Below are 15,265 nucleotides of genomic sequence, written 5' to 3' on the forward strand. Positions count from 1 at the left end.
CGCAGTGACGTCACCGCCACAGCATCTTACACACTCCAACCATTGCAGAGCAGAGGTGGAGGAAGGGGAAGAGGGGGTGGAAAGCAAAGAAGGGGGGGGGGAGGCAATGAGAGGGTGGGAAAGTAGAGAAGATGGAAAGAGAGGGAATAAAAGAGAAAGAGAAGAAGAGAGGGAGAGAGAAAAGGGTGGAGGAGGGTGATGATGATGGCAGATCCCATTCTATACAACCTCAATCTATAATTAACACTCCAAAGGCATCTCAATTAAATGTCTACAAGTCTTCAATGTAACAATGTTTCCAACAAACACATGAATATAAATCATGCAAGTGCACTAACATATATATATCTGTTTGTGTATGGATCTATCTATATAGAAATGACAGCAAAGCACTCTTTTTTTAAGTCTTTCAAGCCTTCTATTATAGGCATCCTAAGACATAAATATAAATACATAAATCATACAAGTGCACCAACATATAGGTATCTGTGTATGGATCTATCTATATAGACCTGCCAAAGAAATGACAGCAAAGCACTCATTTTTATTTTCAGTCTTTCAAGCCTTTTGTTATAGGCATCCTCCTAAGACATAAATATAAATACATAAATCATACAAATGCACTAACATATATGTATATGTGTATGGATCTATCTATATAGACCTGCCAGACAGATAGCAGCATAGCACAGATTTTTTTTTTTAGTCTTTGTTATAGGCATCCTATCATAAATATAAATACAGTAATCATACAAGTGCACTAATATATATGGATCTGTTTGTGCATGCATCTATCCTAATGGACCAGCCACACAAGTTAGAAGAAAGTAGAGATTTTTTAGATTTTTTTTAAAGCATCTAAGCCCTCTCTCATTGGCATACTAACGCATAAATATATATACATCAATCAAGTGCACTAACATCTGCTTCTGCATGAATCTATCTCTATGGACCAGCCAGAAAAATTAGAACAAAGCACAGATTTTTTTTTTTTTTTAGTCTTCTAAGCATCTAGCCTTCTTTCACTGGCATACTAACACGTACATATAAATACATAAATCAAGTGCAACACACAAGGGCACTAACATCTATGAGTGCATGAATCTAGCTGTATGGACCAGCCACACAAATTAGAACAATAGCACAGATTTTTCAGTCTTTTAAGCATGTATCCTTCACTCATTGGCATGCTAACTCATAAATATAAATGCATCAATCATACAATGCACTAACATCTATTTGTGCATGCATCTATCTCTAAGGACCAGCCACACAAAGCCCAGATTTTGCAGTTTTTTTTAAGCATCTAGCCTTTACTCATGCATTGGCATACTAACTATATGTATATGTATATATGTATATGTGTATATATATATATATATATATATATATATATATATATATATATATATATATATATATATATATATATATATATATATATATATATCATACAAGTGCACTAACATATATGTATCTGTGTATGGAACTATATCTATAGACCATGCACAGAAATGAGAGCAAAGCACAGAGCTTTCAGTTTTTTTAGGCATAGCCTTCTCTCATTGGCATATGTACACCTTTGATTTTCTCCTACAAGTCGGCGTGTGTAATTACTAGATCTCAGGAGGCTTAATTGCTAGCATCAAGTGACATACTTCCTCCTAAATTGGCTGTGGGATTTTCTATTGTACATATCCTGCATCATTTGGGTGCCTATCCTTGCATCATCATTATAACCGTTAAATATCCAGATTGTAAGGGGAAAAAATGAGGTTCAGCATCTAGATGGAGCACCTTTTTATTTCATACCCACCCTGAAAATTCAGAACTGAATAAAGAGATCCCAGTGCATGCCAGTAAACAACAACCTGACAATAGATGGGTATAGGAAGAGCTGGTGATGAAGACTACAGTAATAAGATCCTTCCATAAACATACAAGAAGGGAGGGCGATGGCTCCAGTTTATCGTCTTGCAAATCCTGTTTTTATGTTTTGCAATCCCCCTTGAAAGATAACGTTTTGTATACAGCAGGATTTCATTGTGTGGACAAGGCTTCCTTTCCCCCCTTTGCTAGCCCCCCAGAAATTCCTTGATCCCTTTTCAGTTTACAAGCCGCTGTCCAAATGCTGAAAATTAACTCAGATTAACAAACCACAAAGACTTTAATGCTATCCTGTTAGCTAGGCAATGGCCCTATACATAGCACCTTTGAATTATCCCATTATAGGGAAGTCTATAGAATCCCTTCCAGTTAAAAAGGGCCGTTCTGCGGGGGATCAGGGTGTAGAATTCATAGCAATTTAGAACTTTCTTTGATGAATTAGAGGGAAAAAAAGGGAAGAAAAAAAAAGAAAGAAATCCCCTTCTTTTGCAACGTGTGATCTGTTGCAGACAGCCAAGAGCTGGCGGGCGGGGAGCCGGGGCAAAGCCATGAGCTTCTCAGGCTCAGCCAGCCCGGCAGGAGCAGCGGGGGAGGTCCCCGTCTGCTGAACTTAGCAGCGGGATGCGCAATCCATCAAACTACAGACGGACAGACAGTGAGCCAAGTTCACCAGCAATCCCATTAACCCATGCAAAGCCTTCCACCCCACCCAGACCATAGAAACAAATTGCTGCTCTATGGCAAAGGGTGTGGGGGGGGGGGGGGGGATAGTAGCACATCCCACTATTTAACAATACTGCCCATTTCTGTAGTCATCCCTCATCCCATGAATATTAGTTCCCTTGCAAAAAAACCCAAAAATTTTATATTAAAAAAAAAAAAAAAAAAAAAAAAATATATATATATATATATATATATATATATATATATATATATATATATATATAAGTAATTAAGTAATTGTAGTTTATCCTTAGGTGGTGGATGCATTCGTTTTCCATTTGAAGCTTATTTTCCTTAATTTTCACCAGGAGAAACAGCCAGTCTATTTTGCAACTTCTCTTTACATGCTCCATGTACATTGGGCTTTAAAAAAAAACTCCAGTTCCCTTAAAAAAAAAAAAAAAAAAAAAAAAAGCTCTTCTAGGCTCCAAGCACACTGGGCTTAAAAAAACGCCAGTTCCATTGGCACAAAAAAAAAAAATGCTCATACACCGCGTTTTTGTGCACACTGGTCTTAAAAGACAACAGTTACCTTGCAGGAAAAATGCTCATATATAGCGGTTTTTGTACATAGTTTAGACCAGTTTAGGTGAGGTTTAGGCTATTTTTTTGCCAGAAGCTCCAACCAGAAGGATTTTTTCCTGCCTCTAATGTTGAGCTTAAAATATGCTTGTAATTATCCTAATGTACATGGACATAGGATAACATTGAGCTGTTTCTACAGGCGATTATTTTAGGCCAGTGTGCACCAGGCTTGGGAAAACCCATTTAACAGTGGCAGGGGTGCTTGCCGTGGTCAACTTTTTCTCATTTCCAAAACCTTTAAAACAAAAGGTTATGACCTAAATAAGAGTTTTACATACATGAGTAAAAGCACCCCTTTGAGTGTTAACCCTCCAACTGCCACTTTTGCTGGACAGCTTGGGAAAGAACAGACCTACTGGCCAGATCACCAGGTGAAAAAAAAAAACTAAAAAATGAAACTAATGCAGCTACCACATGTGAGAACTGGTAAGCTGTAACATAATATTTTTTCTTTTGTTTTTGGATTTACCAAGGGAAATTCTGGAGACATGATGTGGCTTGGGTGACTACAAAAATAATCATGTGTCCTAAAGAGAAAACAATATTGCTGTAACTGCTTATAAAATATTAGCTGGAGCTCAGCTAGAAGAGTCCATAGTGCACCTAGCACTACCCAATGCTGTTGTCCAAGGGCTGAATTGCTCCACCCTCCAGAATGGTACAACCTAAGACAGGAGGTGTGTTACTGAATTCATCACCAGGTGAAAAAAAAAAAAGATTTTAAAAATAAAACTAATGCAGCAATCACATTTAAGAATTGGTAAAATGCAATATATTACATTTTTGTTTGTAGGTTTAACGTCTTTTCCATACACATAGGTCTTTTAGACAAGGCTGCTGCTTCCACACTGTTATTCGAGGTTTTATTTTTTATTTTTATTTTTTTTTACCAATTGTTCTTATTTCCCCCTTTTTTAAAGTGAAACTAGACCATGAATATACCACCAACACTCCAGGCCATTAAATTGGACATTTATTTTTTGGACTATTTTTAAAAAAGAAGGATATTTTTGTCAAATTCCATCATATAGAGCTGAACATGATCTTAACCCAGTCTTATAAAAAAAAAGAAATCGTGATTATTTTTGAATTAGTGACTGGATGGACATCTGAATTGAGATCAGTCCAACAGTCTAGACCAGTGTTTCCCAACCTCATTCCTCAATGCCCCCAATAGGCCATGCTTTGGGGAAACTAAGCCATGGACTTTTTACATAAAGCACCTGTGCAAGGTGAAGGAAATCCTAAAAATATGACTTTAAGGGGGTACCTGAGGACTGAGGATGGAAACCATGGTTTAGAGGTAGGTATATTGCTAGGTGTGTGCATTTGTATTTGTTTCACAGGTAAAAATGAGCAATAGCCTTGTGTCTAAATAAATCTTATACATTGCAAAAAATACTTTAATATAAAAATACTTTCTGGTGAAGAATGATTTACTATAAAGAATATTTTCTGATGAAGAATACTTTCATATAATGGGTACTTTCTTATGAAGAATAAATTATTTGAAATAATACTTTCTTATAAAGAATACATTACAGAATATTTTCTCATGAAGAATACGTTATTATAAAGAATACTTTCTAATGAGGAATGCATTATTATAAATAATACTTTCTTATGAAGAATACATTATTATAAAGGATATTTTCTGATAAAGAATACCTAAGGATACTTTTTTTTTCATAAAGAATGCTAAACGATACTTTCTGATGATGAATACCTTATAGAGTATACTCTCAGAATACTATATTATAAAGGATACTTTATTAAGAAGAATACTTTATTATAAAGCATACTTTCTGATAAAGCTTATCTTATTATAAAGGTTACTATCTTATGAAGAATACTTTATTATAAAGGATACATTATTAAGAATACTTTATAATAAAATATACTTTCTGCTGAAGCTCATCTTATTATAAAGGTTACTATCTTATGAAGAATACTTTATTATAAAGGATACATTACAAAGAATACTTTATTATAAAATATACTTTCTGCTGAAGCTTATCTTATTATAAAGGTTACTATCTTATGAAGAATACTTTATTATAAAGGATACTTTCTGCTGAAGCTTATCTTATTATATTATGAAGAACACTTTATTATAAAGGATACTTTATTAAGAAGAATACTTTATTTTAAAAGATACTTTCTGCTGAAGCTTATCTTATTATAAAGCTTACTTTCTTATGAAGAATACTTTTATTAATAAGGATGCTTTTTTTTTTAAGAAGAATATTTTATCATCAATAATACTTTCTGATAAAGAAGACTTTATTATAAAGGATACTTTCATGTGCATTTTATGCTCTGAATGCTTTTTTGTATCTTAAACAATCATCACGTATTTTTATCAATGACGTGTATATTTAAGCTACAAAAAAAATTGCCAATTTATTAAGCACCCACTTCAAAGTTTATTTGTCCTAATAATTAATTAATTCACAAGAGCAGCCAGGCTGACGATCTTTTCATTAAAAAATCCCCAAGTTTCCTATTGAATTATATCTGCCCCATTGCCATTGAAATAAAGACGCCAAGCAGACTTTTAGCCTAAGTATTTTCTCACAAGCCTAAAGAAAAGTGCTCTCTTTTTTTTTTTCTTTTTTTTTTTCTCTTGCCTTTTTGTCGAATTCAAGCACCCAGGCAGTAGACGTGTCCTGCAGTTTAACTAGTTGGAAGTTCTTTGTTCAGGTCACACTGGGGCCCTATTGTATTCCTATAGAGAGAGCTTATTGCTAACCCAAGCTTGAATGGTCTTACACACAGCTCGGAGTCTTTGAGCTGGGGCTGGATTGATTTGCTTACTATATAGTTCAAAGTGAAATATAATACAAACACAGTCCCAGAGTTGTGTTTGCAGGGTTAGCACAGTCACCTGGTATAATGCCAGTGGTCTCAGTGTACAACCTCATTTGTCATTACAGGGAGCTATGGTCCCTCCCAAGCTATACAAAGAACACCCAACCTGCAAACCTGACACCAAGAGCAAAGGAGCAGCTCAACACCTAGGCCAAACCACAAAAAAAAGGGGAAAAAAAAACATAGGGGTGGGTTTACTAAAGCTAGAGAGTGCAAAACCTGGTGCAGCTCTGCATAGAAACCAATCAGCTTCCATTTTTTTGTCAAAGCTTAACTGAACAAGCTACCATGCACAGTTGCACAAGATTTTGTGCCCCCCCCCCAAAAAAAAAATTAAATAAATCAACCCCAGAGTGTCTGTGTTGTAAGAAGTATCTATTACAAAAAATATTTATACTTACACATATAAAACACATTTACATACAGATGCAAATAAATAAATAAAATAATAAATAAATAAATAAAACACAGACATATCTATAGTCTCTCTCTCTCTCTCTCTCTCTCTCTCTCTCTCTATATATATATATATATATATATATATATATATATATATATATATATATATATATATATATATATATATATATATATAAATGAAGTCTTTCTCTATTAAAATAAAAGCTAAAAATGATTTACGATTTTTTCATTTTTAATTTTTTTATAAAAAAAAAAAAAATATTTTTATATTTAATAGAGAGAGACTTCTTACAAATATATGTATTCTAAATAGCATACTACAATATATGGTACAGTTCGGCATCTGAAAAACACACATAGGATGATTGCAGTGACTTACCTTAGAAATGGCCAGATAAGCGGATTCCATTTTTACTCCAGCACCCCAAGTTCCGAAAGGGAGGGCTCTGCCCAATATGTTGTATAGTGTCCGGGTCTCCCCCACCCTCTCCCCCTTAATTTTTTTTTTTTTTTTTTTTCTTGCACCCTTTCCTCTTTTTTCTATGATGGATAGAAGGGTTTGTGGAGCTATGGGGCAGTCTGCCGACCAGCAAAGACTGCTTTTCAGAATGATGGGGGGATGCAATCTGCAAGCAGATGTCATTTCAGGAGGAAAAGCCTATAAGATGTGGCATTTGGGTGAAGGCTGCCCACGTAGCGTCATACGTCACCTATAAAAACACTTTACATTCCCCACAGCTACTGCTCCTAAAATCTTCGCAAACTCTCTCCCTGTACTTGGGATCCATGGAAGGAAGGCTAATAATGAGGAGATCTCTGAGAATTCACACCAAAAGGATGGAAACCCCCCAACCAAGCCATAGATAATAGGAGCACCAGGTCTGAAGAGGGACTGGCAGAATTTGGATAGAACTTCAGAACCCAGAAACACTCAGAGGTCCTATACTACATGCACAAATATTCGTTTTTATTTATTTTTTCCTTTAATTTTATCGGCTTTTTTTATTAATTTAATTTAAGATGTTCTTCACAAGTAATCAGAGACATGGATGAGTGACTGGGACAGAAGAACAGCTCCCTAGCATAGGGAGCCCTACGATGTATTGCCTCTTACCCACAGGGTCTAACAAGAAGACTGGCATAGGGGCACTGGACTTGTCTATTTAGTTATTCAGTGATGGCTCTATTGATGGATATGTCATCACATGAATGTGTGTATATATATATATCTATCTATCTATCTATCTATCTATCTATCTCTCTCTCTCTCTCTCTCTCTCTCTCTCTCTCTCTCTCTCTCTCTCTCTCTCTCTCTCTCTCTCTCTCTCTCTCTCTCTCTCTCTCTCTCTCTCTCTCTCTCTCTCTCTCTCTCTATATATATATATATATATATATATATATAGAGAGAGAGAGAGAGAGAGAGAGAGATAGATAGATAGATAGATAGATAGATAGATAGATAGATAGATAGATAGATAGATAGATAGATAGATACATAGATAGATAGATAGATAGATAGATAGATAGATAGACAATTTTAGTAATATACTACTATATATAATTTTATTTTTATTATTAATATTATTATTATTATTATTTGTACATATTATTTTTTAAACAGAGTTCACTAATGTCACCTCATACCAGTGCACATTTGCGTTCTCTAGAGCTGTTTGCTACATAGATTGTTGGCATTTATTGATATACGTTGGTTTAATTTTTTTTATTTTTATTGTCATTTACAAAGTTTTTTTTTTTTTTTTTTTTTTTTTTTAGCTTGTACTCTTTTAAGCTTTTTTTTTTTAAATTCATTGATGAAAGGCTGGGATGACAGTATTATCTTAAGGTTTATTTTGTATTTAATTATTAATATAATTATGTATCTACGTATTGTAAACCTTCTCGTTCAAAAAAATATATCGATACCTTTTTTTTTTTTAAGAAAAACACCAGTTTTTTTTTTTTTTTTTATTTTGGCTGAAAAAAGCAACTCACTCTCTAAATAGATAGAGATATGTAGTAATGTAGATGAAAAACAACAACTCGTTCTATCCTCTATGTAATTTTTATTTCTAATATTATATAAAGATGTTTAATGTAGTTGAATAACACTACCTCTTTCTTCCCCCCCCCTTCTTTACATATCTATGTATGTACAATTTTATTATATATATCATATATAACATCTATCTATCTATCTATCTATCTATCTATCTATCTATCTATCTATCTATCTATCTATCTATCTATCTATTTATCTATCTATCTATCTATCTGCCTCTCTCTCTCTCTCTCTCTCTCTCTCCCTATATATATATATATATATTTTTTTTTTTTTTTAAATGTAATGTAGTTGAGTAACGCTATCTCACCCCTTCTTTTTTTCCCCTCTTTACATATCTGTGTATGTACAATTTTAATAAGATTTTCCCCTCTTTACATATCTGTGTATGTACAATTTTAATAAGATATATATATATAATGTAGTTGAATAACACTATCTCTCTCCCTCTTTCTTTCCCTCTCTTTACCTCTTCTTTACATATCTATGTAGGTATAAAATGTATAATATATATGTATATATATATATATATAAATTAGACACACACCTCACACACACGATACATAAGTATTTGTCCCAGTGATTTTGAAGATTCATGCCAGTACATGCATAGTCCTCATAGACATAACCTGACACATTTATAGCCCCCCAACACAAATCACTCTGACTTAAACAAATGCCCCCTTTAAAATATGTTTATAGGGTTCATTATGACTATTCTTAGCCTTTAAAGCACACCATAACATATACACATATCTATAAATGTTTTACAGTTCCCCAATAGAGACTGGCACTCAGTGGTCGCTGCTCTATAGATAACACTGGAATTCTCTCCATCAAACAATATATTGGGTCACAGAAATGTCATCATGGGACAGCAGGACTTTTTTTTTTTAGGCAAGCCTTGTTTTTGTCCTGTTCATCTGTGAGGTCCATAAATAAAGGCAGCAATGGACAAATTAGCAGCAGCAGATCTGTGATACATGATGGACGCTGAGCAAGGAGCGAGCACATTCTGACATCCTTATTAAACGTATAGGAATCCACCAGAGAGCAGCCAGGCAAAGGGGCGACCTCTTTATGATCCATGGAGTGCAGAGGGCAGCCCCATAACGGGAACATAATGGAGAACTGCTTGACCCTTGAACTATCGCTTTGTTATTTTACTATCAAGTGTCTAGATAATACTGATGGTCCACTTTCCCCTCAGAATGGCTGGCAGGAGGGGTTAAACAAAGCGCTGCTATATCCCTATTATGTGTTTATTGCAATCCTCTTACAGATAACATGTATATTTACTGCATGCTAAATGCACTCACACCATAAAATGTCACTTGCTCACACTGTCACACTGTTTAAACAAAAAAAAAAAATCCAGTTATCCACACAAATCTAGTGGACAGTAAATTTAGAGGCTACAATATACTCCCCAGTGAGTCTATTTGTTGGCCCGTTTTGTTACACATTTTATAATAATTAACCTGATATATTATGAAAACATGTATATATATATATATATATATATATATATATATATATATATATATATATATATATATATATATATATATATATATATATATATATATAAACATATATAAACATATATATATATATATATATATAAACATATATATATATATATATATATATATATATATATATATATATATATACATATACATATATGTGTGTGTGTGTGTGTAAGGTTTGTTACAATTGCTATTTAATTCAGTGAAAGATTTCAGGCGAATAATGTAGATTTTTTTTTTTTTTTTATAAGCATCAAGAGTTGACAGAAAGAAATGAGAATGTTTAACAGAAAATATCTGAAGTAGAAAGAAAATCTGCATATAATATATACCGTCCAGGAAATATAATGAGACTTTGTATCACCTAATGGATGTGTTGATGGTCTATGTTTGTGTTTTTTAAAAGGACAATGATAGGATACCAAAAAAATACTAGTATACGATTTGGGTTAATAAAATGTTATAGAAAGCTTATGTCATTTTTTTTTCCTGATTGATGCTCATACCCATGAATGCACATGCTGCATATTTGTTCATATTGGTAAATAAATAGAAAAAAAAAATGTTTTTTTTCCTCCTAGCAGAAGTGTTAGCGCACTACCCTTCCCACTGCAGACAAGGGCGCCCTCAAGTGGACAATTCATAGCCTAGTCTCAAATGCCGCTAATCGTGAACATATAAGCACCTGGTGTGCTTTTTATGATCACACGTGAATATAATATACGGAAACCTTTTCCTACACGTCTATAAAGCAGATAATAAAACATGGTGTCAATTTTACCTTAAATAAAAAAAATAAACAAATAAATAAATAAAAATAAATAAATAATAATAAAAAGTATATATATATATATATATATATATATATATATATATATATATATATATATATATATATATATATGATAAACACAACGAAATATTACCTGAGATGGGGCATTTTTTCCCCTGTTAATTTCTCAATTGTATTATTTTGCAATGTAAATGATGGATGCCAAAAATGTCAAAATGTTCGTGCTGGAAGTCACCCACAAACATATGAGGGGTCTATATATCGTTCCACTTCATACACGATGCGATCTCAGACTTTACCTACCCTTTCTGACTACTAAAAATCACACACATGTACAGTATAAATAACAAATCTCTTCCTTCAAGTAACTTCTGTATATATATTTCTGGTCTATTGTCGCCAATTTGCAGAGTATATTACGCGTCATTACATTCCAGGCATATATAAAAATGTGTTTGATGTAAAAGTGGAAATATTTTACCGCAATGAGATTGTAACATGCCATTTTTTTTTTTGTCAGTTAGTCCTGGGTATATTTTTTCAAAACAAAGAGGCATATAGAATTGATAATATAATATAATATCATATCATATCATATAAATATACTTTTATTGTAACAATCAAAGTGCGTTTCCATTTACCAAATAAAAGTTAGATTAGGAATAATTTTTATATGTCCTTTCTTTTTTTCTTTTTCTTTTTTGGTTAATCAGACAATGTAGTATCTCCCGTTTAACTGCAATCATTGTCATGAGCACGACACAACTATTTGTAACATCTAAAAATTCTTTACAGTTTTACAAAGACAAACTATGAATCTAGCAAATAAATCTATGCTAAAAGCGTTATCCTCTGAGCTCTGTAAATGAGTATATACCGTACACAGAGTATACACACACTTTAGTATATTGTAAATAAGTATATACCGTACACAGAATATATACACACACTATAGTATATTGTAAATTAATATATACCGTACACAGAGTATATGCACACTATATAATATTGCAAATTAGTATATACCGTACAGAGTACACACACCATACGATATTGTAAATGATATACCGTACACGGAGTATACACACACTACACATACACACACACTACTACACTGTACATGAGTATATACCGTACACATAATATACATACACTATACTACACTGTACATGAGTATATACCGTACACATAATATACATACACTATACTACACTGTACATGAGTATATACCGTACACATAATATACATACACTATACTACACTGTACATGAGTATATACCGTACACAGAGTATACATAAACTATACTACACTGTACATAAGTATATACCGTACACAGAGTATGCACGCACCATACTACACTGTACATGAGTATATACCGTACACATAGTTCACACGCACTATACTACACTGTACATAAGTATATACCGTACACAGAGTATACACGCACCATACTACACTGTACATGAGTATATACCGTACACAGAGTATACACGCACTATACTACACTGTACATGAGTATATACCGTACACAGAATCTATACACACTATACTACACTGTACATAAGTATATACCGTACACAGAGTATACACACAATGTATTACACAGTACATACTATACAATCACACAATCCATTTGTACGTTATGGCTTTTTAACTATTAAAAACAAAGAGTTTTTTTTTTTTTTTACTAAAGTCAATATTTCATTATTTTAACAGTCGTATTTTTAATCATTTTATTGCAATTGGTGATCCGACTGGAGAGGTGTATCAGATCACTGTAGGAGCTATTGTGCTTTTGTGCTTTTGTGGTGAATACACACTCCTTGGGTTTGCAGTACACCATGTGCATAGACTAGAATAGGGGTACATGGGAATTTAAAGTACACCCACATGTTCTCTATAACACACACTATACAGGCGGTTGGCTAACTGTACACTATTATTATCTGTACATGTAGAAATAAAATGACTGCACATCAGCAATCAAATAGAAAATCTGTGATAATCTGTATAATTTATGGAGAGGTGTATCAGAGCACTGACATTAGAAGCTATTGTGCTATTGCGGTGTGTACACACTCTTTAGGTCTTTAGTACACCATGTGCATAGAATATAACAGGGGTACATGGGAATTTAAAGTGTACCCATATTTTCTCTATAGCACACACTATACAGGGAGTAGGCTAACTGATCTCTAAATGCATTATATATCTAGCTGTATATGTAGAAATACAATAATTTCGCATCAACAAACAAATACAAAACCAATCTGTAATACGCTATATAAATCTCAGTATTGGTTTATGTGGTGATCTATTAAAATGTATTATATACAGATTTATAATTGTCGGGATATTTTACACCTGGTATATATCAGGAGCTGTGTGCACAAATACTACAGACAGCAGGCAGGACAGAAGCCTGCATTGATAAATACAGAATGAAATGAGGTTTTACCTGCAGTAGGGGAGGTCCAGGCAAAAGGTTAAGTTTAGGAATTCCTAAGCGGATCCCCCAGTGATTCCCAGCGATGGCTGTCTGGATCCACAAGCGGTAATGAAAAAGATGTGACATCAATCTATCTCCAGCAATCAGTGGACATAGCAGGGAATCCTACATGTGACAGTGGCCTCTATTCCCCCCAGCCACTGACCAGATGCTACAAGGAGACATCTCCCACTAGCTCACATCCCATCTGCACTTGGTGGTGGAAAAACCTACTTTTTTCCCACATGGAGGCTTTGCCAACTGAAACAATGGGCCCTGGCAGACGGGTACATAATTGGCTAGTGTCAGGCTGGCACAGAGTCTTCCTTTAAACCTTCCCTTTTTATCTGAAAACAAGAGATCAGAAATACAATGGGCAATCTTGATAAAACACCAGAAATCTGCCATTTCTTTATTACAATACTAGAATATATAAAACGTATAAAAATAAGGAGTATAGAGATAGATGATACAGGACAGTATCCCAAAGCAACCAATCATAAATCATCTTTTACTGATCAGATACTGATCACACAGTATAGATCACAATTAGTGGCTATAGAATACTGGGCTATGCACATCATTATTGCTCTTCCCACTGCTGCCAAATATTCTTGATAAAACACCAGAAATCTGCCTTTTCTTTATTACAATTCTATATTCTACTTTTACTCAAAATATATGAGTATAAAGAAAGGAATATATCGATACTGTATACAAAGCAGTATCCCAAAACAATAAATCATAATTCATCTTTTACTGCTCAGATTGAATTAGTGGCTATATGATACTGAGCTTTGCACATAGTAATTGTTTCTATTTGCTGCATATACACTTGATAAAATACCAGAAATTATTACAAAGTTATATTCTTCTCTTAATACTCAATAAAAGACAATAATAATGATAATAATAATAATAATAATAATAATAAAAAAAAATACAAAGGTAAGCAGTAGAGATATAGGGGAAATTTACTACAAACTGGTGCACACATATCTGGTGCAGCTGTGCATGGTAGCTAATCCGCTTCTAACTTCAGCTTGTTCAGTTAAAGCGGTAGTATCCCGCTTTTTGACACTTTTACCTACAGGCAAGCCTATAATAAGGCTTACCTGTAGGTACAAATAATATCTCCTAAACCGGCACGGTTTAGGAGATATTTACAGTGCATGCAGCCGCTCTCGCGAGCGGCGCATGCGCTCTGAAGGTCCGGGGGACCTTCAATTAATTTGCCGGGAGCTTGCCGGAAAATCACTCCCGCGCGCATGCACGGGAGTGACGTCATCGCGGCTCCGGCCAATCACCGCGCCGGAGCCGCCGAACCGGAAGAGACAGCGAGGGATCATGGCAGCGCCCGCAGCGATGTCCGGAGGTCCGTGTCGGGGCTTTGTTCTAAGGTAAGTTACACATAATGGGTTAGTATGCGATGCATACTAGCCCATTATGCCTTTGTCTTGCAGGTTTTTTTTTTTTTTTTGTTTCTAGGGTTTACAACCGCTTTAAGCTTTGCCAATGAAACCTTTAAGTTGATTGGTTTCTATGCAGAGCTGCACCAGATTTAGCACTCTCCAGTTTTAGTAAATCTTCCCAGTGCGGTATCCCAGACCAGTTCAGACTGGTTGTATGATCTACAACCAGTCATATTTCATCTTTTACTGATCAGATGGAGCTAATATTTGATTGATAGCTATAAAACACAGAACCTTTGCACAATGTTGCTATTTGCACTGCTGCCTGCCATATATTATTGATAAAATGCCAGAAATCTGTAGTTTATTTATTACAGTTCTATATGTCTTTGGTTTAATATATTTTTATTGAAAAAGAAAGAAAGATATGGCATTGTACATCAAGGAAAAAAAAAAGAAGCAGCATTGCCTATTAGCCTTGACCTATGTAC

General features: G+C 34.2%; 1 long non-coding RNA gene across 3 annotated transcripts in view; it reads right to left on the reverse strand.

Moving 5' to 3' along the window:
- Positions 1-13,538, reverse strand: part of LOC309553740 — a 132,930-nt gene extending 119,392 nt beyond the window's left edge. Inside the window, exon 1 of one of the 3 annotated variants that reach the window (XR_014225184.1) lies at positions 13,333-13,538. This is a non-coding gene — a long non-coding RNA (uncharacterized lncRNA). Of the gene's footprint in view, positions 1-6,865; positions 7,085-13,332 lie in introns of those variants that run through there. The other 2 variants (XR_014225185.1, XR_014225186.1) reach the window with 2 other exon arrangements.
- Positions 13,539-15,265: the final 1,727 nt, after the last annotated feature.

This window comes from Pelophylax lessonae, assembly GCF_965119305.1.
Source record: "Pelophylax lessonae genome assembly, chromosome: 4".
In the NCBI taxonomy this organism is placed as follows: domain Eukaryota; kingdom Metazoa; phylum Chordata; class Amphibia; order Anura; family Ranidae; genus Pelophylax; species Pelophylax lessonae.